The following is a 24,982-nucleotide window of genomic DNA, read 5'->3' on the forward strand; positions in this document are numbered from 1 at the left end:
CAACTAAAAAAGAGAACTACAGACCAATCTCCCTAATGAACACAGATGCAAAAAACCTCAATAAAATATTGGCAAATAGAATGCAGCAAATCATCAAGAAGATTATACACCAGGACCAAGTGGAATTCATCTCAGGCATGCAGGGATGAATCAGCATACATAAGTCAATTAATGTAATCCACCACATCAGTAGAGCCAAAAGTGAGAATCACATGATCACTTCTATAGACACAGAAAAAGCTTTTGATAAGGTCTGACACTCATTCATGATAAGAACCTTACAGAAAATTGGAATATATGGTCTTTATCTCAATATAAAAAGGCCATCTGTGACAAACCAATAGCCGGTATCATATTAAATGGCCAAAAATTGAAAGCCTTTACTTTAAAGTCAGGCACAAGACATAATGTCCCTCATCACCACTCCTATTTAATATAGAATATATGGAAATACTAGCCAGAGCAATTAGACAAGAGAGAGAAATAAAAGGGGTAAAGATAGGAAAAGAAGAAGTTAAATTATCATTATTTGCAGGTGACATGATACTCTACATAGAAGACCCCCAAAACTCCATTCAAAGGCTTTTAGACATAATAAATAAATTCAGCAATATAACTGGATACAAAATCAATACTCAAAAATCAATAGCACTGCTATACACTAACATCAAAATCACTGACAGAGAAATAAGAGAAGCCACACCCTTTATACTAGCAACCAATAAAATGAAATATTTAGGAATTAGTCTCACAAAAGGAGTGAAAGACTTATACAGGCAAAATTATAATACACTGAAAAATGAAATTGAAGATGATCTCAGAAAATGGAAAGACATCCCTTGCTCATAGATAGGAAAAACAAACAATTGTGAAAATGGCCATTCTCCCAAAACTGTAATACAGATTCAATGCAATCTCAATAAAAATACCATCAACATACCTCATAGATCTCAAGAAATCACTCCTAAAATTCATCTGGAGCCAGAAGAGACCTAGAATAGCAAAGACAGTTCTAAGCAGCAAAGGCAATGCAGGAGGCATCACAATCTCTGACTTAAAGTTATACTACAAAGCAACCGTAGTAAAATCAACATGGTACTGGAACCAAAACAGAGCTGAAGATCATTGGAATAGATTAGAAGATACAACCACAACTATAAACACATTCAACCACTTTATCTTTGTTTGATAAAGGGGCCAAACAGGTTCACTGGAAGAATGACAGTCTCTTTAATAAATGGTGTTGGAAAAACTGGCTCTCCATATGCCGAAAACTAAAACTAGACCCATGCCTATCAGCATGCATTACAATAAAATCTAAATGGATCAAAGATCTGAATATTAAAACAGAAACACTAAATCTATTGGAGGACAAATTGGGTAAAAATCTTGAAGATATAGGAGTAGGTAGAGAATTCCTGGCAGGAATCAAATCACACGGGAAATACTTCCTAGAATCAATAACTGGGAACACCTCTTATTAAAAAGTGTCTCTGTATCAAAAGAAATCTTCAGCATAGTGAAAAGGAAACCCATAAACTGGGAAAAAGAATCTTAGTGAACTGTCCCTCAGACAAAGGACTTCTGTCTAAAACATATAAAGAATTAAATAAAATCAGACCCCCAAATCCAAAAATGGGCATCCAAGATGAATACACAATTCTCAGATGAAGAAATACAAATGGCAAATAAATACATGAAAAAATGTTCATCATCATTAGTCATTAGAGAAATACAAATTAAAACCACACTGAGATTCTATCTCATTCCAGAAAGAATGGCCAGGATCAAGAAAACCAACAACAAATGCTGGAGAGGCTGTGGGGAAAAAAGAACTCTCTTGTACTGTTGGTGGGAATGTAGACTGGTGCAACCATTTTGGAGGTCAGTCTGGAGATTTCTCAAAAAGCTGGGACTGGAAGCACCATTTGACCCAGCTATTCCACCTCTAGGCATATTCCCAGAAGAACTGAAAGCATCATACCACAGTGAAATATGTGCACCAATGTTTATAGCAGCACAATTTGTAATAGCCAGATCTTGGAAACAACCTAAGTGTCCATCAACTGAGGAATAGATAAAAAAAAAATGTGGTATTTTTATACAATGGAGTACTACTCAGCTATAAAGAAGGATCACATTGTGATATTTATAAGTAAATGGGCGCAGCTTGAGATCATTCTCATAAGTGAAATAATTCAAACTCACATGTATGAATACCGAATAGTTTCCCTAGTGTAAGAAATGATAAGAATACATAAAAGTATGTGGTAATCATGATTCCCATTATATTCGTTTGAAGCCTTTGTTTTCACTCATTAATTGGAATGGTTTTATTCTGGGTTGTTTGATTTTATTATCTGTGATAGTATGAACCACTATTTTTAAGAAAACAAGACATCATAGTCGCTAGTGCTGATTTAATATCATCTTTTTTGAAGTCCTATCAAGCTGTTGTTCTTCTGTCTTCATTGCTTTTATCATGTTGTATTTTATTGGATTTTATTATATGTGATAGTATAAACAAAATTTTTTATAGGCAAAGAGATTATATAGAAACCATTGTTCGTTTTCTGTTACCTGGTTCTAAATACCCTGTAATACTTTCATCCTCTTGAATGGTTTCACATTATCTTGATATGTTTAATGCTATAGTATAAGAAGTTATACTCAAATATTTCAAGGAAAGAGACACTATGGTAACTACTATTATGTCAGGTTATCTGGAGTGAAACACTATGTTGCTTAAATTGTTCTGTTCTGACCTGTGTTGTTATGTCCTCTTTTATCTCAATCTTCTTTTTTTTTCTTTTTTAATTTTTTTAATTTAATTTTTTTAATTAACGGAAAAAATAAATTTAACAAGCAGGATATATTATAGTAACATTTTTGTTTTCCTATTAACTTGATTTGAACCCCTGTATTGCTCTCACCATCATGTTTTGACTGATTTTACTCTATTCTGTTTTGTTTGATATTATTGGGTTTGAGGGTATAGGCAATTACTTTGAAAGCAATAAGATTAACTATGATGCCCAATCTGGTTTGACTATTATCTTCTATTGAAGTTCAGTAATGTCTTCAATGTTTCAGTTTTATTGGTTTTATTCTGTACTGTTTTGTTCAATTTTATTATGCCTGATGACATAGGCAACTATTTTTTAAGGTAGCAAGAGGCATTATGGTGACCATTGTTGATCACCTTGTATTCTGTTTTTACATCATGTGCTGTGTCTATCCTTTGTTTTGTCTGACTGCTTTGTTTTGTCACATTTGGTTTTATTCTCTTCCAAAAGAAAAAGTAATAAGAACTATGGGAGTAATAAAACCCAAAATGTATAAATGTTATTGTAAAAAAGAGAGGAAAAGAAACTATTCTAAAGACCACAACTGCAAGTGTGTTTAGGTGTGTAAGATAGAAGACCATATTACTAAGCTTTTGTTGGATCATTGAACTGTTTGCAGTCTCACTGTTTGAATGTCCACTTTGTGTGCTTTAATTTTGTAACTTGAACAACTATTTCTAAGATGACAATATGTAATCTGTTAACTAGTGATTTCTTACTGTTTATTTTTTTTGAAATTCTGTATTACTTATATCCTTTTACTGTTTTGTTTTGGTTTTTTTTCTTTAAATAAAATTTTTTAAAAAATAGAGATTGACTGAGCCATTTTGGAGAAGGAATGACTGTTCTTAGAATTCAGAGCTGCTTCTGGCTCTATCTAGCAGCTCCCAGGTGGACTCAAGCCCATGGAAGGTGCAAAGATGGCTGCAAGCTTAATGGGTCTGGTCTCAGGCAGAAGATGCAGGCTCACGGAGATTACCCAATACCCTGCCAAAAGCTACTGCTGACTTGCTGGGATAAATCAACATGGATCAGGATTCTCTGTCCACACATTGTCTACAGTGACAACAGAGACAAATCTGGAAGTGGACTTTTTTGTTTTTATTTCCCCTTTCTTTCTCTTGCTTGTTTTTTGTAGCTGGTATTGTGGATTTGCTTTTGCCTTTTGTTTTATTTTTGTTTTATTCTCCCTCATTGGTTGACCTTGTCTTTATGTGAGTGTATACATGGTTTCTAGCCACTTTGTGGTTGTGGTTCTATTCTGTTCTTTTTTATGTCTTCTTCTTCTTCTCTTTCTATCCAATCTTCTGCACTAGTTTCCCAAAGTTAGTGTGATCTCTTTTTGTTTTCCAGACTTACTTCTAACCTCTTTCTGTTCCTCCACTTTTCTATTTTCTCCCTAACCCATTTTAAATTTTAATCCCTGAGGGAAAAATTGACATATTAAGGACTTGCATATTGCATATACTTTTCTGATTTATTTTAGATTTTGTTATATAACAACAAATCTAGTTCATAAAGATACAGATGGCAAATTCATGGTTATCTCAATTTGTCATTTTCTAGACTGTATCGTGACATTGTTCTAAACAGCTGTTCTCCCTGGTATTCCAAGACTGAGACTGACTAAAAGTCGCATAAAATACTGTGGCACAGTGATAAACAACCAGGGACTGGGCCAAATAGGCAGCAGCTTCTCATCCCCAACAAATTGAAGAAGTGTGATCTTGCAACAGACTCAAAACCCAAAGACCAGCAATATCTGGAAGATACCTCAGAGAAGTAAAAGTTCTAAATGTTAGGAAAAAAGCAACCCACTATAGGCAGTTTACAAGCATCACTTCAGGAAGAAACTAAAAAGAGAAAAGAAAATGAGAAGATATTTAAACAACATGCAACCCCAGACATCCCACTCATTAAAAGCAACCACTGGGGACAATAAAGTGGGACAACTTGAAAGTCACCCAACAGGACTCTCTGAAGTGGTAACAACAAAGCAATTGAATTAGGCTCTAGAAAAAAAATCAAATCAGAAATAATTTCTCAGATAACTGCAGAAATGATGCCCACAATGAAAACCATGCTTAGAGCACATACACACAAAAAAATAGATGAACTTGAGAAAATTATGGAAACCCGGAATGTTCATAATTAGAAAGAATTTAAATCCATAAGGCAGACTAAAGCAGATATCCAGGAGAATAAAATTTCCATTGAAAGTATCTGCACAAGATTAAACCAATGTGAGGACAGCATCTCAGATATAGAAGACAGGCTTGTGGTTAGCAATCATAAAAAGAAAGCTTTCTTAAAAGTAGCAAGGACCATAAGAAATCAATTCAGAAGATGCTAGATGAGGCAAAGAAAAATAACTTCAGATTGATTGGAGTCAATGAAAAAGCAAGAGATAGCAAAAATGATATTAAAAAGTGTTCACAGATGTCATGACATAAAACTTCCCTGGTGGAGAAAAATAATTTGACATAGAGATAAATGAGGCATAGAGAACTTCAGTTAGCTTCTCAGCACAAAATCTTAAGTCAAGAATAGCTTGGAATCAAGTATTTCATAATTAATTTTTTTACTTTAAAGATTGTAAAATATGACAAAACAATACAGAACAAAGCCAATCAAGACAATGCAGTAAAATTGGTACAGAAATTCAGAGAAGGACCAGTAAAACTGTAATAGCTACCATAGTATACCTTGTTATCTTTACAGTGGTTGCCCATTCCATCAGATATAGCAAATCAAGCCAAATATAAAACCAATAAAAACAGAATATTGAATAGGACAAAACATTTAATCAAAACAAAGCAAAACAGTGAAAACAATATTGGACTTCAAAGATAAGATAGAAGGAAATCCCCCACATTTGCTATATTGCATACTTCCATCCTCCCAAAAGATGCTTAGCACACTGGCCCCAAGTCAGCATAAACAACCAAATAATACAAGCATTTAGTTGCTTTATGTGCCTTAGTTGCTATAACTCAGGCTGTCCTTGGAACCATCCAGTTGCTATGAGGGAAGGTTGGGGAACGGGACGTTTGAATCTCAGCCTGAACACCAGTAGACTCACAGGAGGTGCTGACTTTGCTCTCCCTACAACGTGAATGGCTTGTACAGCTCACCAAGAAGGCCGACTGGTTGATTTCTTGGTAGGTCCCCAAGTCCCAGCATGGTGGATTCTCAGGAGATGCTGACTTTTCTCTCGGAATCAAGAATTTCAAGTTCTAAAGTAAAACAATCTTCAACTCGTATTAATCTATCCCTACAAAACTATCTTTCAAAACTAATGGAGAAATAAGATACTTCCAAGATGAAGAACATGTGAGGAAATTTATGATCACAAACCTGCACTCCAAAATGATCTGAAGGACATTCTAGAAAAAAGATAACAGAGGCTACAACTCCATGAATCCCAACAAAAGTAATCTACCAGGCAAGGAAAACAATTAAACAGAGGAGGGGGAAGAAGAAAGGGGAGCTGACAACAGGAAAATAACAAGACAAGGATAATTCAATACATATCAGTTATAACCACCAATGTTAATTGTTTCAATTCACCAATCAAAAGACACAAATTGACAGAATGGATCAAAAAGCAAGATCCAATAATATCCAGCATACAAGAAACACAGTTAATTAAAAAAGAAATTCACAGAATGAAAGTCAAAGGATGAAAAACAATAGTCCATGAGACAGGAACCCAGATAAAAGCAGAAGTACCTATTCTATTTACAGACAAAGTGAACTTCGAGCCAGTATTGGTTGAGAGAGATTAAGAAAATCACTACATTCTTGTAAAAGGAACAATTCAAGAGGAAGAGAGAATAATCATAAATACAAATACAATAAATACTAGTGCCCTCAACTTTATGAAACAAATATTAACAGGTATGAAAATTCAAATAAATACTAATACATTTTATTAGGGCATCTCAGTATCTCCACTGTGATGACAAGATCAACTCGACAAAAAAAAATCAACAATGAAATATTAGAACTGAATCAAACTTTTGAGAAAATGGACTTAGTAGATGTCTACAAAGTGTTTCATCTCACACCGGAATACGCATTCTTCTCTGCTGCACATGGGACATTCTACAAAATAGACCACATACTAGCTCATAGCATATGCTTAAGTAAATGCAAAGGAACTGAAATTATCCTATGCATATTTTCAGACCATAGTGCAATGAAATTGGAAATCAATGGCAAAAGAAACCACAAGCTCTTCATTAAATATATGGAAAGTAAATAACACCTTCCTGAATAACCAATGGGTCACAGACTAAAATTAAAGAAGAAATTCGATAGTTTCTACAATTAAGTGATAATGACAATGCAACATACTAGAACTTATGAGATACAATGAAAACAGTCCTAAAAGAGCAATTTATAGAAATAAACCCCCCATCAGCAAAATAGATCAAGCACAAATAAACAACTTAATGGTGAACCTAATACTTCTAGGAAAAAAGAGCAGATTAAACCAAAAGCTCATTCAAGGAAAAAATTATAAAGATCAGAGCAGAAATTAATGCATAGAATACTAGAAAACAATACAAAAAAAAAAACCAGTGAATCCAAGAGTTGGTTCTTTGAAAGATTAAATAAAGTCAATAAAACTTTATCCAAACTTATCCAAAAAAGGAAATACTCAAATTCATGCTATTAGGAATGAAAAACATGAAATCACAATGAACCTTAAAGAAATTCAGATCATCTGGACCTACTTTGAAAACTTGTATTCTAATAAGACAGAAAATGGAAAAAAAGTGGACAGATTCCTACATACATATGAATTAGCAAAGCTGAATCTAAAGATACAATAATCCTAACTAAATTAACATCAATCAAAGATATAATTAAACCAACAAAGAAAAGCCCAGGCACTGATGGATTCACTGCTGAATTCTACAAGAAATTTAGAAAAGATTTAACACCACTACTTCTCAAAATCTTGAATGAAATTGAAAGGGAAGAAATATCCTCAAATTCATACCTGTGATACAAAAATCAGAGAAGGACTCAACTAAGAAGGAATTGCAGGCCAATCTCCCTAACAAACATAGATGTAAACATCCTCAATAAGATACTGGCAAACAGAATGCAGTAAATCATCAAGAAGATTATACACCATGACCAAGTATAATTCATCTAGGGATATAGGGATGGTTCAACACACATAAATCAATAAATGTAATACACTATATTAACAAAGGCAAGAACAAAAATCATATGATTATCTCAATAGATGTAGACAAAGTTTTTGACAAAGTCTAGCATCGTCATGATAAAAACCCTACAGAAAATTGGAATAGTCTTCACTACAGTCTGATAAAAAGCCATCTATGACAAACCAAAGCCAACATCCTACTAAATGAACAAAAATTGAAATCTTTCTCTCTAAAATCAGTTACAAGGCAAGAAGTTCCACTGTCTCCAATCTTATTCAACACAATCCTAGAAACTTTAGTCAGAGTAATTACACAAGAGAGAGAAAAAGAATAACGATCAGAACAGAAGAAGTTGAATAATCATTATTTGCATATGATAAGATACTCTACACAGAAGATCCCAAAAACTCCACTAATTAGATTTAATAAGCAAATTCAGTAACAAAGCTGGATACAAAGTCAACACTCAAAAATCAGTAGCCTTTTTAAACATGAATAACAAACTCACTGAGAGAGAAATTAGGAGAGCAACAGCTTTCACAATAGCATCCAAAAAATGAAATACTTAGGATCAATCTAACAAAGGATATAAAAGATCTATACATTGAAAACTACAGTACTCTGAAAAAGGAGATTGAAGAAGATGTCAGAAAATGGAAAGATATCCCTTGCTTGTGGGTTGGAAGAAGCAAGATAGTGAAAACGGCCATACTTTCAAAACTGTTATGCAGATTTAATGCAATTCCTATCGAAAATTTGCATAGCAAATTAGAGAAAACAATCCTAAAACTCTTTAGGAACTAGAAAAGACCTAGAATAGCAAAGGCAATTCTGGGCAACAAAAGCAAGGTAGGTTTTAAATCTACTGTGATAAAAGCACCATGTTACTGGCAAAAAGCAGACCTAAAAGATGTAGAAAGAACTCCAGAATTACTAAGACATCTTATGTTTGTACAAAGGTGCAAACACATTTGCTGGAAGAAAGATAGCCTCTTTAATAAATGGTGCCAGAAAACTTGGCTCTGTACTTGCTAAAGATTAAAACTGGACCCATAATTTTCACCATGCACCACACTAAATTTCAAATAGATCAAAGAACTAAATATTAAAACAGATACATTAAATCTGCTGGAAGATAAAATAAATAAAAGTCTTGAAGACATCAGTGTAGGCAAAGACTTTACAAATAAAACCCCAATTGACAGGAATGATCACAAAGAATCAACAACTGGGATCTCATTTTATTAAAAAGTTTTTGCACAGCAAGAGAAACCACCAAGAGAGAAGAGACAACTCACAATTTGGGAAAAAAATATTTTCCAGCTCTTCCTCAGACAAAGGATCACTATCAAGAATATAGAAAGACCTAAAAAAAAAAATCAGATCTCCCAAACTTGAAGATCCAATCCAAAAATGGGCATCTGAGATGAACACACACTTCTCAGACGAAGAAATACAGATGACAAATAAATATATAAAGAAATGTTCAACATCACTGGTCATTCAAGGGATGCAAATTAAAACACTGAGATTCCATCTCATCCTGGAAAGAATGACTACTATTTAAAAAATCTATCAATAACAAATACTGGAGAGGCTGTGGGCAAAAAGGAACCCTTTTCCACTGTTGGTGGGAGTGTAGATTGGTACAACTATTGTGCCAATCAGTATGGAGATGCCTCAAAAAACTAGGGTGGAAGCTCCCATTTGACCCAGGTATTTTCCTTCTGGGTATCTTCCCAGAAGAATTAAAAGCATCATGTTACATTCATATATGTGCACCCATGTTTATGGCAGCACAATTTGTAATAGGGAGATCTTGGAAACAACATAAATGCCAATCAGCCAAAGAATGGATTAAAAGACGTGGTCTCTTTGTACAATGAGATACTATCCAGCCATGAAGAAGGACAAGCTAGAGACATTTATAGGTAAATGGATGCAAGTTAAGACCATACTCATAAATGAAATAAAACAGATGCACATCTGTAAGCATCATATTGTTTCCATAGTTGAAACAATATGAAGCTGAAAGAGTGATAAGTTCCAAAATGTACAACAGACATTGCAAAATGGGAAGAAACTTCGAAAGGAAAGGAAAACTGGGATGGGGACTGGAGAAAAGAAGGAAGGAAAAACTAATATATATATATGATAGTTAGGATACTTATAATACTAATTTCTCTTAATTCATTGAAAAAAGGTTTGTGTTAATATTGTTTAGACAAATGCTGATATGTTGTACTTTGAGTAACATTTAAAATAACAATATACAATGTATTAACCATTTTTATGTGCCTGTTATCTTGTTTTGAAATTTTGTTTTTTCTCTTTAAAATTAAAAAAACTATGGTTATAAAGGACACCAAGCCACGTAAAAAATGGTGTGATGGAATGTTAACTGAAATACAAGGAGAAAATGTATATATGGTGAAATGCAACTAGATCCTAAAAGTGCAAGCGTATTAGAAAGACTATCAGGAAATACACCAATTTGCTAATAACAATCATGCTGTTAGTACTATTGACTAGCTTCCTTTCTTTGTCAACTTTTTTGTAATATCTTATCCTTTATAATTAGATACATTACGCATAAATGTTCAAACTTTTCTTTAATTGGGAAAAGATTCAGTCCTGCTAAAGAGCAGAAACTTGTTCCTTTGTCCTTCCTTCCTAAAGCTTTTTACTTGTTTTGTTTTGTTTCGTTTTATAATGTGGCAGAACAATAGGAGCATTTTGAGTTTAAGAAATCAAAAAGGAACAATATTGTACTTTGCTAAATAGAAAAGGAAGAGTCAAGTCTTGTTACATCTTAGAATAGTTCTTTCCCCTTCTTCACTGGCAAAGGTGGAAAAGAAACGTGGACAGAAAGGGGCACTGGGAGGACAAGTGACAAGGTCAGGCGGGGAGGAGGCCACCTGCAGGGTCCAGGCAGCGAGACTGTGGGAAATCAGCAGTCAGCAGCCTTGCAAAGGAACAGATTTCATGGATGTGAAGATGACAGCAAAAGCCAGTTTGGGGAGCGTGATCTAATTGGCACTGAATGACTGGGGAAATACTATTCTCAAAAAATTACAGATGCCTTTATCTAACCAGAATACAAAACTAAACCACTAATTTTTGCTGCATTATTTTTAGCATTAGATGTAGATTAAAGGATGAAGCAAGGATTGATTGTTGCTTGTAGGCCTCAGTCTTACACACATGGATTGTTCCCAAACACTTGGTTCAATCTTGGGTCATCAGCCAGGTCATCCACACACCTGGACACTGATGTCTGATTAACTGTTCCCCTGTGGTGTTCCCACAAGCTCAGCCTGCACGTTTTACAGGCTCACACTAAATCATGATTGGCTGGAGATTAACTCTTTCTTGTCTGTCTGCCTGTTAACCACCCATAATTCCTGAAGAAGAAGCCACATGTCTAAGACATTTAGGATGACACATGGGACAATTAGGCTGATTATAAGATGGTAGAGCCCTAAGGAACTGACCTGAACAAAACTTACCAATGTGTTTGTGAGCTTTGTTCATGGCATGAACAAAGGTATGAAAGGAAGGAGTTACTGCTATCACAGTAAGAGCTCTCAGAAGCCTGAAGTTCTGAGCACCAAAAGAAGCGGGGAGCAGATGCTTCTGAAAGCTTCCAGGTGCCTCTGCTACCTATAAAACAGAATTTTCCAGCCTACACTTTGCCTCCCACTTGACTACTTTTGTTGGGGTTTTTTTTTTTATATTTTCTTTGTGCATTTTAAATGTGTTCATAATCAAATAACTTTTCTTGGATAGACAAGGTAGGTTTGATGGAAAGTCTAACTCTGCAAGTTTAGCACTTTGCAAGTTGCACTGTGTCTGCTTCCTCTTCATGATGATGCTTAGACTTCAAACCAGGAGGGGCTGTAGGATGGGTGCAAAGAGCCGAGGGAAGGCTGGAGATGCCTAAATGTGTGCTGTGGCTCAGGGTCTCACCAAGGCCCAGTCACCCTTCAAGCCCAGATCTCAGGGAAAAGGGGACAAGAAGTTATGCATGGTTTCATCTTGCTCTTCAAAGTCTGGCCAGGAGGAAATGGTGCTTCTTACTATCCTCCAGTGTCTTCTTACTGAGTCCTTTTTCCATATATTGCCCTCCCTGTCCTTCTCAGGCATGGGGTCACCAATCAAAGGCAGCTGCCCAGAAATGATCTACGCCTATAAGCAGAGTAACATTAGCAAGTAGTACACTAAGGGTGTTTTTCAAAGAAATATGCCTAAGTACCACTCAAAATGATTTGAGGTGGTGCACAGAAAGTAATATTAATAGTTTAAGTATTAATTCTAATGCCAATTGGGTATAAAACAAAATTATGTAGCAAACTTGTGATTTCTCTACTATTAGTAGCCAAAATTATAATACATTTTAAGAAAACATCAAATAACATTATTGGCAATGGGTAGATCTAACAAAAATCATAAAAAGTGGGATTCAGTAACTGCAATTTGGGAAAAGCACTATAGATTACCTCCTTTAGATAAATTCACATTAAGCCTACAACTAGTTGGGAAGAAAAGCTTTGTTCCTGATTAATTCCCACTGAGAAGTCTGGAAAAGGGATTAAGGGAGGGCGATCTCCTGGTGCTGCTGAACGGTACCCACAGACAGGCGCCCACGGTGCCGAATTGTAAGGCCAGCCTTGTTTCAGCGGCACAGTGATTGGGAGCTCTGCCAAGAATGAAACAGACTATCCTGCAGCTGTTATCTCATTTGTATGAGTAATATGAAAAACACTGCACAATTTAATATGCCATCTAATACTTTTAGTCTTATCTTACCAGTAGGGCAGGTGGTGGCATACGTGTTTGGAAGCCAGTGCAGATTGGTACAGAGAGAGGGCCCCAAGAAAGGATGCTAGCTGCTATCTGAGCTGAGTAAAATGATATGGGCACAGATATTATTTTATAAATGCAATCTCACTTGTATCTTTTCCAGCAAGATCTTTATCACAGCGTGCAATGAGAGTAGATACCTCCTTTCCTGGTTATCTGGGTGCCGGATGATTCCATCACCAACTCTGTGAAAATGGTTATCTGTAATTTCACTTGTAAGAAACTAACAAGAACATTATCAGGCTGTTCGTAGCCAACCGGGTGCAGCTCACAATGATAAAAGAGGGAAGCGGTAGCTCATCTCCAAAGATGTGAAGATAATGTCACTTGCAGTGGGAGGAGATGGATAGTATTTTTGAAACTGGTTCCAAATATTAGAAACTGACTAAGAATCTCTCACAGCAGCTCAAATTTTGGATCGGGAGAAGAGAGAAATAAATAAAAGGGCCAGGTGATGAAAGGCAGCACGGATGAGAGAGCGATCATCCCAACCCCTTCAACTTTAAGAGGAATGTGGTTAAATAATCTTTCATTACTGTCTGTATTTGAAGATGAACTACAGCAACCTTCAAACTACTGAGGGACCCAATATTTTTTCTTAATCTTATTTCTTTTATGATTTTCTCTTCTTTTTAAATCACCAAAATCTCAAAAAATCATTCAATAAGCAAATTATTATTAGGACCTTTAAAAAAATAGAATCAGAAATTCTTCCATGTAAAAGATTCTAGAAAAAGCTTCACTACTATAACACAGAACATTAACCCAAAATAATCTATTTCTGTAATTCATAAGAATAACAGCATCGGGTTAAAGACCCAGAGCTCTACAATAGTATCTCCATTAGCTCAAATTGCTTTTGACTTAGGAACCACTCTTTCCTGTGGATAAGGAAAGCTTTTTCTTTTCTTTCCATAAAGTTTGAAGTCTAAAATGTTAATGCACTGCCTTTTTTTCTTTTGTTCTATCTTTTTGCCTTTCTTTGTGTTTTTCTTCCTTTCTTTGTGTTCTTCTACCTTAATGGAACTACGAATTACAAATACATTATTTGCAACAATTCAAACAAAACAGAAATATATTTAAAAGCTATTGATAGCCTTCTCTTACCTTTAAACTCACCCCATCTCCTTGAAGTAACCAATGTTAGTAGCTTAAGGTATTTGTTTATAACTTTCTTTTCTTTTTTTAAAAACTGACTTTCCCTATGTAGCTCAAGCTAGCCTTGAGCTTACTATGTAGCACAGGCTGGCCTTGAATCCATAGCAATCCTCCTGCCTCAGCCTCCCAAGTGCTAGAATTACAGGCATGTACCACCACAACCAGATCCATAACTTTTTATAAACCTCAATAAAATACAATTAATTTCTTCCTATAATGTGAACGCTTTCAAGTCAGTAAATATAAATCAGGCTTGACTTTCAGTGGCTTTATACTACTCAATATTAAAAATGCATGATTAAATTATTCAATTATCCCTGAAGAGATGGACATTTTATGATCCCCAACTTCTCATCTTTATAATTTTACAATCACTTCTGCAGTAGCTACCTTTGTACATTTCCCCTTATGTATTAGTACATTTATTTCTCTGGAGTAGTAGGGTTATTGAATGAAAGAAGATGCACATTTTTGTTTTTAAAAATACCTATAAATTACTTCCCCAAATGTGACAGCCACTCATTCTTACAAAGAATAAAATGAAATGAAATTTCATTATACTATGCCAAGCTTTGCCAATGCTCAATAGCATATTTACCAAATCATTGAGTAAAGATGACATTTGATCTTTTTCAATTTGCATTTTCCTGATTTCCAATAAGGCTGTACATCTTTTCATTCATTTATTTGCCATTTTTGCTTCCTCGAGTGTGACTTGCCTTTATGTCATTTCTTTCTAATGGCTACATGGCTTTTTCTAACCACTTTATAGAGCTCTTGAGATATTAGCCTTTCGTCTATCATACAGGGGTCAGGGGTCTTTTCTCCTAGGGTATTTTCTCCTGGTCTTTTGTTTGTCTTTAGATTTTGCCTTTATATCTGGCATACAAAATTTTAAATATTTAGTTCATAAAACATGCCAGTTTTCTCTTTAAATTATGTGTTTTCTGACTTATTTTAGAATGTCGTCCCTTTACCTCACCCCGAGAGTACATACTTTTCTAATATCTATGGATTTTCTTACATTGTTAATTTTATGTCCGTAAATTATGTAAATAGGAAAAAAGAGATTATACATTGACATATTTACCTTGCTTGCTTCTGGACACATGGTCTTAATATCACCCTGCCATCATGTGCTCTTCTTCAGTCCAAATAACAATAGACAAATAAATAATCTCTTCATCCCTTCAAAAATATCAACTGGAAAATACCAGTAAAACAATTGACCTAAATAAAATGTGCAATATTTAATGAAAATATAAGAAATAGCATCAAAAATGGGAACAAAAAACAATCAAGAGTCCAGGAGTTTGATATCTAGGATCCAACAGAGTGTCTGACTCAACTGGTAGATACACCTATAATTCTAGACTGAGGCAGAAGAATCAAGAGTTTAAGCCCAGCCTAAACAACTTAGTGAATTAGCAAGGCCTTTCCTCAAAATAGAAGATTAAAAGGGGCCAGGGATGCAGTTCAGTACCAATACCCTGGGTTCAATCCCCAGAAGAAAGAGAGAGAGAGAGTATCTATACCTGACAACTGATTTAGAGTTAAGTTCCCACAGAAACTCTCCCAAGCACTTATACAAATTAAACACTTCAACATGTATATTTAATTGGATGGAATGATGGATAAATGGATGGATGGATGGATGGATGGATGGATGGATGGATGGACAGATGGATGGTTCTCAATAATCCTTCATGAAAATGTGCTTATCTAAAAAACTAACCAAGAACAAACAACTAATTAATGATTAAAATCAAACTTCCACAAATAAATACTATATGTGATTAGCAGTTTGGGTTTCACTCATCTGTATAATGAAATATATCAGTTATTCATGGGGTGATTAAATTACTTTCAAAGAAACTTTCACAATTTCAAGTAGCAATCAAAAAACTCCTTAAGTTGTAATTAGCTGAGGCAAAAACCACTGAGCCCAGAGGAAATCTATTTACCCCCATCTGGCCAGTGAATGCCAAAATTAGGCGCTCCTGATGTGATTTTTGTGATGATAATTAGCAACCAATGTACTGCAGATGGCAAAGCACTCTCTAGACATTGCCACATCTGGTCTTCACACCCACTCTACAGATGGATAAACCGAGCTCCAAAGAGAGTTAAGTGAATAGCCTGAAAATTAAACCAAGATAAAAACCAGAGATTTTTCTCTCTCTAAATACCTTTTTTCTCTTTAGATAGATAGACAGATAAATAACCATGACCCACATTCCCTAGCAAAAAGTAAGAAATCATGATTGCTGGCCCCCAAAGGGACTGATACATTTGTCCTCCACATCTCTACACTTGAGATCTCTGCTTGGCTGTTTTATAAGCCTTCAGGCTATCTTTAGACTGCATCAGAATCTTCATTTTTCCAAAAGACAATTGTAGATGAATCTGAAGAAGCAGAAATTCAGACAATAGAGCGTAAGCAGTGGTCATACCTCCTACAGGAGGCAGGCTTGACTCAGTCAAGTGAAGGACTCTTCTGAACATAACTGTAGAATAAGAATCGTGGTCCATAAAGTCCATGTGTGAAAAGAGTATGGCTTTATTTCTACAAATGGGCTTTGGGCGGGTGCGGCTGGGATATTTATGGTGGTGTCCACTGAGGTACTCACTCCCCCAGCTTAGGTGATGGGGACATGTAAATCATCGCTGGGCTATTGTTTACTCCAAACATAAGGCTCCTTTGGCTCTGGCCTCTATCTTCAACCACCCAGATAGCTGCCATATTCACTTTCCAATGATGCCTGAGTGATGTGTGTGCCTCTGGTGTCATTTCCCTTCTTAGAGGCAAAGATATTCCAGGAATGTGTACTAAACTAGGTTAGAGTCCCCAGGTAAGAGATGTAGTGGTATTTCCAAATGTTATCCCACCACAGGACAAGAAAGACCTAGTTATCAAGTGAGCATTTCAACCAATCTCCAAGATGGCTTTCTGGCTCTATCATGGATATTACACAAGATGGTTATTTAATGGCATACAGAGATATTAAAGGAAACTCATCTTGTTATAAGTTTGCAGAAGACAGCAAATTCCAAACAAAAAATTTCTAGTCAAGCATCTGACTTGTACTTTTACCCAGAGAACTCTTGCTCACCTTCTTGGTTTTTCCATAAAAATCTCTTGACCCAATTTGGGTAGAAACACAACTGCTTCCCCAAGGTAAATTTTACAGATTTCAGTTCTATTCTTCTGCATGGAGTAAGACCTGTGAGTTTATTTCTGCATGTCTCCCACTAGACTCTGAACTTCCTTTGGATAGAAACCTTGTCAAAACCACTCATACATCATCAGACTTCAGCATAGTGCCTCTAGTTTTAACTCCAATGACTAAAATAGGAAAAATAAATCAAACTGGTGCAATAGGTAAATGTTAGCAATGCTCATCCAAGAAATAACACATTTCTTGGTATTTCTTTTTTTATGTTAATGAGTTTAATACCATCATTGTTCAGTCACCTCTTTGGGCCCCAACTCTGAACACTGTCACACTGGAGTATCAGTCCTCAATGTAAGAGTCTTTGGGGGACAGCTCACGAAGTCAGGCCTGGCAGTGGGCATCTCTCCTCTGCTCCCACACTCAGAGAATGAGGAGTCTATTTAGAAGCACACACTTCCCTACATGTTTGCCTAACTATTGTAGGAAGGGATATTTTCCTGAGGATCTCAGGCTGCAGTGTCTAGTGCCCACCCCGAAGGAGAACCGGCTAGGATACTGGTTATAGGCAGAAGCTGGACGTCTGCTGTAGAAGACATTCACATCTTTCACCACCTCCCCAGCTCACAGAAATCTTTGTACCCAAAGATCAATCAAATCTTGTCTCCAAAAATAGTCTATTTCTTTTTCTTTCATCAGACTGCATTAATCATCCTGTGTTGAGGTAGTAGATTATCTTCACAGAGAGCCCCCAAAACAAAAGGAGGTGGTGTAAGATCTTAAATCCAGAATCTTAATCTAGGGGACAACACAGCAATTTGGTCTCAAACAGAAAGAAGGAAGAGCAATAGGTGTGAAGAATGCACACCCAACACACTCGTCCAAAGGGGTAGCCCCAGTAGTGTATGGATAAGTGTTTAACAACTGTTTCTCCAAGAGGAAAGATTAAAAAACACAGCACTTGTCTGTTTTCATGGCATAAATACCCCCACTATGATTGATCTCAATGATTTTAAGCTACCAAAGTGAGTTGCTGAAGACAATATTGAGAGGACATACATAAAATCTCTCACAAGCTTGCAGGAGCCAATTCCATCATACCACAGAATGCCCGCGCACAGCCTAAAGTTTCCATGTGGACCCAGAGTGGTTGATCTTCTGAACTTTTAAAGGAGATTGAAAGCCAATTTTTTATACTTGATGTTTCTGTTTGCAAATATTGGCTACTAATTCAAATATTTTTAATATAGTTAAAGTTGTGTAGGTCATGTGTTCCTGAGTTTGAAATCTTGATTAACCTACGTAACCCTTATGGTGATGCTTTGTGGAGAGAAATTTTGTCTCCTGTGCTTTTTATAGCTTTTACTTCATGAGCCATAATATTGACATTTCAGAACATCAAGCTACTCTCTCTTAGTCTGTTGCTATACCAGAATACTTGAAATAGAGCATTAATACAGAAAAAATATGTACTTTTAGCTCACAGTTGTACAGACTGCAAAGTCCAGAATCAATGACCATATCAGGCTAGAGCCTCATGCTGCATCATAATACAGCAAAGAGGAGTCAAGGTAAGCAGGTGTGTGTGAAATAGAAATAAGGAAGAACAAACTCATATAATAGGTAACCCATTCCCATAACAAAAGAATCAATCTCTTTATAAGGACCAATCCATCATGTCCCCAAATATTTCTTAACAGGGCCACCAACTCTTAACACTGGTCCCTTGGTGACCAGCTTCCACATTATTTGGTTGGGGACAAACTGCCTTCAGTTACCATTCCTACTTTACTGGCCTCTTTCCTGTGCATTCACCTATGCATCTCAGAACATTCTAGGCTTGCAATTACTTTGTCAGAAACACTTCTAGTCATTTAATAAAAGAAATAACAGGTAGAGACCACTTCTCAGAAATCTTCTCACTTCTAGTCACAAAACTGGGAAAATATGAAAATAATTGATGACAAGAAAGATTGGTGATGATAAAAACAATTTTAAAAGCAAGAGGCTGCAAGTCCACTGGACTTTTAGGCCCCTGATGTTCCCTTTTCCTCCCATCCTGTCCTTTTTGATGTTACTTTAGGTATATTCCTTGTCACTCAGCAGCTGTAAGAGATGGATGACTACAGGAGCAAAAGATAACGGGCAGAAGCAGGGAGAATTTTCTCTTGCCTGCAGCAGGCAGTTGGATACATTTTTCAAGCCTGAAACATCACGGAAACAGAATGATTTTTTAATGCCCTTTCTTTTATTTTCATTCATTTGCTTTTTGCGTGGTTTTTTTTTTTAATTGCTCTTTTTGCTTAAGGAGCCTCAAGGCACGAGCACCGCAAAGTATCATTAATTAAAATATTCAAAATTATACCAGTGGTGACAAAGCTCCCAAATAAGCCCAGGCTGCACAGATAGAAACACAATTATTATCCATAATAACAGCCAGATCATCACTACCGCTCTCTCCTCAGACAGTGCATCTTTCCCGGAGTGCTAAGTAGCTGTGACAGTCAGTAAATCATGGCTATCCAAAATGGGGGCTAGACGGGATCTCGGAGACAGCTCTCGGGTTATGCAGAGATCTAGTAAACCTTCCTCACTCAGGCTTGCCCCACTGGGGCTGCAGTTTCTGGGCAGAAAGCTGCTGCATAAGTCTCTCACTTCCCTTCCTTGCTTTCTTTCTGGAGTCCAGGGAATGCTCAGCAGTGAATCAGCCAGCGACTACACCATAAACATGTTAGTGATTTTCCCGCACCTGGAAGACCCCCTTCACAGCAAATTATTTCCATAAAATAAACTAGCAAGAGTGGAAATGCTAATAATTTATGATAAAGATTTTAAACATAGAAACACACTGAACATTGCCAATGGCATTCCAAAGGATGGAAATAATGCTTTATTTATTCATTCATTTACTCAAGATTTATTGAGCAACCAGCATACACCAGGTTTTTGTCTAAACAACCTAGAGATACTGAGATGGAAAACCCAGTCTGTGTGTTCTGTGAGCTTAGTGTGTAGAGGGTGAGATGCAGAGTTATGACACAATGAAGGGTCAGGAGGATGAAAGATGAGCTGAGGGTCACCCAACTACTGAGGGAGGGGAAATAAAAGGCCATGAAGAACTTCATAGGAGAGTGAATGCTTGTCTTGCATACTAAAAGGGCTCACAAAAAATGCTGTACATGGCTGTCCTGGGTCCCCTTGGCACTTTATATGTTTCTGCAGGCCCAACTTCCAACTTTCAATTGCCAACACCTGCAACTACAAGCCCAAAGGACACCTTTAGCTGCCACATAAACTCTCCCTGCTCAAGTGGCAGGCGAGAAGTGCCAAAGAATTCACAGTTCCTGGGAGCAGTCTTCAAAATAATGATTGAAAAATTGGTGGATAAGTATTCCAGGAACCTGTCCCACAGGTAGAAAAACTCAGAAGTATTTCTACATTAGTTTCTAGCATTTCCTAGAGGAATTACATCAGTCACCTGTAAGAATAACTGGCTTGCTTGCTGCCTTTACTGCCCCTTCCCTAACCAATACACATCTCCAGTCTCCTGCCAGCATCTCATATATCACCTCCTATATCAGCTTTTGAACTAAAAGTCTTCATCTTGTGGTCTGTATGTGGGCTATCCCAAACAAAACTAGTGCTTCAGTCACAGAGAAAAATATGAGAAAATCTTATTTCAGAGATAGGTAGAGGCTGAAGATTTAGCTCACTGGCTCAAGCACCTGCCTAGCAAGCCCAAGATTGTGAGATCGATCCCTGGTACAAAAAAAAATCTAGAACCACAGATAGGTAGAGAAAAATGCCAACTAAGATTACAAACTGCTCTTAAATTTTTTTATTTGTATCTTGTATACAAATATACATACTACAAAGAATTCAGGTTACCTTACATGTACAAAATTGCTTACATTGCCCCTGCATACCAATCTTCTTTTGTTTTATCCAAACTTAATAAGTTCCAGGCTCTAAACACAGCTAACCTGAAAGTCCCACTGGAAACAACTCCCTGTGGCCATTGTCCCAATTTTAAAACCATTGGCACAAGAATGGTGTGTGCGGTAGCCAGACTTAGAGATGCCTCCCCCTGACACTTACTCTATCCCCATATTCGCAGCTTGTGTGATCCCCTCCCATACTACTTCAGTATTTGTGTGGCTGACAGAAAATGGGAGAAGTGATGGCTGTGATATTCGTGTATGTGTGTGGTACTGGGGATTCAACAGAGCGCCTTAACACTGAGCTACATCTTTAGCCTTTTTTTATTTTGAGACAGAGTTTCATTAAATAACTAAATTGCTCAGACAGAGCTCAAATTTGTGATCTACCCACTAGCTCAGCCTCCTGGTGTACTGGGATTACAAGCTTATACCGTCATGCCCACCTCAGCATGCGATTTTCAAAGGTAAGTTATCAAAGGTGTGATTTCTGCCTTGCCATCTCTCTCGCATAGCTTTTTCTAGCTGGCATTTTATGAAGACCCTAAATCAGCTCTATGGGGAGATTCATGTGATGAGGAATGCAGACCTTCTTCCAACAGCTAGCAAAACCCTGAGGCTTCCAGCCATCAGCATTGGTGAGTGAACTGAATTTAGTCAACTTCAAGAAAGTTTGCAGAATACTGAAATCCCAGGCAACATCTTGATTTTGACCTCATGAAAAACTCTGAGCTAAAACCACCAGGTTATATATTCCCAGACTCTTAGCCCTCAAACATTATTGAGATAACAAATATTTGTCATCTTAAGACACTAGGTTTTGAGATATGTTATTACACAGCAATAAATGAGTAAAGTGGCAGAGTCCCCATTCCCTGAAGCATCAGCCCACCTGCAAATGAGGTAAATAAGAAAGACAGAAAGATTGCACCAGGAGATGATGACTTTCATTTTGGATGCCTTGAGGAACACCCAAAAAGAGATGATAGGAATAAACATTTGAAGTGTGAACCTGGTACCTACATAAGAAACAAAAAAAAACTGGGTTAGGACTCCAATATTGATGAGCTATCAAGATACAGGTCAGTGAAGACATTGGTGGGAAAGAACAAGCCACAAGAGTGTATGTGTCTTGCAAACTGTCCAAACTCCTCCCGTAAATACTGATGAGGTGACAAGAGGAAGGGAGACTTAGTCAGTCCTATGAGTTACAAGGAACCAAAAAAATCTGTGGCAGAGTTTCGTACTTTACTTTTGCATAAATTTTATATACTTTATTTTCCTTCACATTTTTATTAGCACATGTTTGTAGTACATAATGCTTACATTCCTTGCAGGGAATTGGTACATGTACCTGTGCGTAAGGTTTTCTTACTTAAAGATAAAACAAAACACAGAAGTCCCAAGGAAGCCAATGTTAGCTGCTTATTACTGCGTAACAAATTATCCCATTAGTAAGTGGCTTAAAATAATAAACATTTATTATTTCACAGCTTCCATGAATCTGAGATTCAGGAGGTACTTAGGCTGGTTGGTTCTGGGCATATTTACAAGAACACTTATCGTAATATTTTTCATAATAGCGAATTATTGGAAGTCATTTAAATGTGCAGTAATAGAAAATGGTCAAAACTGTGAACCTGAAAAAACTGCAATCCTAAGAAATACTTTTGGTAACATAGAAAATTGTTTATAGTATTTCTTGAAAAGTATGTTGTGAAATTGTAAAGACAATATGACTCCAATGTTATTAAAATTTTAAAATTATATTAAAAAGACTAGAAATGCATATGCCAAAATGGCAAGGGGAGTTACATAGGTTACTGGTTGCTAACACACCACCCCAGACACGAGTGACTTAAAACAGTGACCCTTATTTTGATTATAATTCTATGATCTGTGTTTAGATAGTTCTGTTGTTCTCCTGGGGTCACTTATACAGCTGAAATCATGTTAGCATGGACTTCATATCCAAAAGGGCTTCACTCACCTCTCTGTGTCTGGTCCCTCAAAGAACTGGATAGTCTCTCTCTCTCTCTCTCTCTCTCTCTCTCTCTCTCTCTCTCTCTCTCTCTCTCATGCAGAAAGGCAGCCAGACCCCTTTATATGGTAGTTCAGAGATGAAAGAGGGAGCATTTCAATAACTACATACACACACTTTCATACATGTGCATACAGGTTCACACACATACACACAAAGAAAGATTTTTAAGGAATTGGCTTATGTGACTCTGAGGACTGACTTTTCTGAACTCTCAGGGACAAGCCAACAAGGCTAAAAGTTCTGGCAAGGGTTGATATTAAAGTCTTGAGTCTGAATTTCAGCAGGCTTTAAACTCAGGCAGTGTTTCTGTGTTATAACCTTAGAGGAATTTTTTCTTCCTAGGAAAACCTATCTTTACGCCTAACAGTGCTTGAGTGATTAAATAGAAGTAATCTTTATGATGAACTTCTACACTAGTGTTTGACTGAACAACCATACACCATATCTAGTTAATCTGATACATAAAACTGACCATCACATATAATGAAGACCAGAGTCACTGGGGAGGAGTACATGGGCATGGATACCTTCAAGCATCACTTTCTGGGAGCCATCAACAGCAACTATATCTGGAAGGCATGGCTTTTTTCTTTAAAAAAATCTGTTTCACACATTCTGTTAAAGAGAATATAAACATTTTGGAGCAGAGATAAATATTATATAATGGATTCATTCTCATTTTCAAAATATGAAATGCCAAAAGGTATAAAGTAAAATCAACAAATCAGAAGAATTCTTACCAGTCAGAAATATTAATATTAGTATTAATTAATTTATCAATATTAGTATTAATATTTTGTGATCATCCTTACAGATTTTCTTTCATATTTATACAGAAATTAGGAAAGAAAGAAAAAGAAATGGAATAATTCAATTGATATTATTTCAATTTAGCTTTTTCTTAAATTTAATAGGAGACAAAGGAACTAAAGAGATTTGAAAGATTTATAGTATATCAAATATTTCTTCACCCCTAAAGAATATCATCTCCTTAAAATTAAAGTTAAATAAAGTAAAAATATTCTAAGAAACACTTAGATGTTACAATTGTATTTTTAACAAAAAATTGAATATTCTTGGTCAACTCACCATCATAAGCAGCAGTGAAGTGAAAATATTTTCACAATTCTGCCTTTCCTTCCTCACTTGCCAATGTTTTCAGTTCAGCTGGCTTGGCTTAGCCAGGGTTTATAAAAATAGCATCCTATTCTGTAATCACTGTTTGCCTGTGCTTTGGTTTGAGTGTCATTTTACAGTCCCAGAAGGTCCTTACCTAAAGGCATGGTACCCAGGGTGGGAATATTGGGAGGTGCTGTGGATCTTTAAGAGCTGAGGCCTAGTGAGCAACTTTAGGCCAGCACATGCTCAGTCCTTTCCACCTGGCATCTTTGCTACAAGCTCACACCACCAGAACTGGCCAGTCTTGGACTTGAACCTCCAACACTGTGAGCTAAATAAGCCACTAATCTTTGAGTCGGGCGCCTCTAGTATTTCACAGTAGTAATAAGAAACTAACACACCTGAAGAAGGCGCTCTTTGTTTAAATGCATTCATTAACCACCACCAATTCCATATTATATACCAGGCAACCTAGTCTCATCGTCAAATGGCTTTGGTTTTATGTAAGCAGGAGACTTGGGCCCTCTGATCCTGCTGTTATTTCATATTTAAGGATGCTTGCTTATTGCTTTCATACATGGACAAATACTTGGCTGAATATTATTTTCTTAGGTCTCTAAACCTCAGAGCCTCATAAACATGGCTCTAGTGTTTC

At 36.5% G+C, this 24,982-nt stretch overlaps 1 long non-coding RNA gene across 1 annotated transcript in view; it reads right to left on the reverse strand.

The window, feature by feature from the left end:
• Positions 1-24,495, reverse strand: part of LOC134475891 (uncharacterized) — a 63,416-nt gene extending 38,921 nt beyond the window's left edge. The window contains exon 1 of the long non-coding RNA XR_010047219.1: positions 24,298-24,495. This is a non-coding gene — a long non-coding RNA (uncharacterized LOC134475891). The remainder of the gene's footprint in view (positions 1-24,297) is intronic.
• Positions 24,496-24,982: the final 487 nt, after the last annotated feature.

This window comes from Cavia porcellus, unplaced genomic scaffold (genome assembly GCF_034190915.1).
Source record: "Cavia porcellus strain 051 isolate PalLab524CR breed Dunkin Hartley unplaced genomic scaffold, mCavPor4.1 scaffold_5, whole genome shotgun sequence".
Lineage (NCBI taxonomy): Eukaryota > Metazoa > Chordata > Mammalia > Rodentia > Caviidae > Cavia > Cavia porcellus.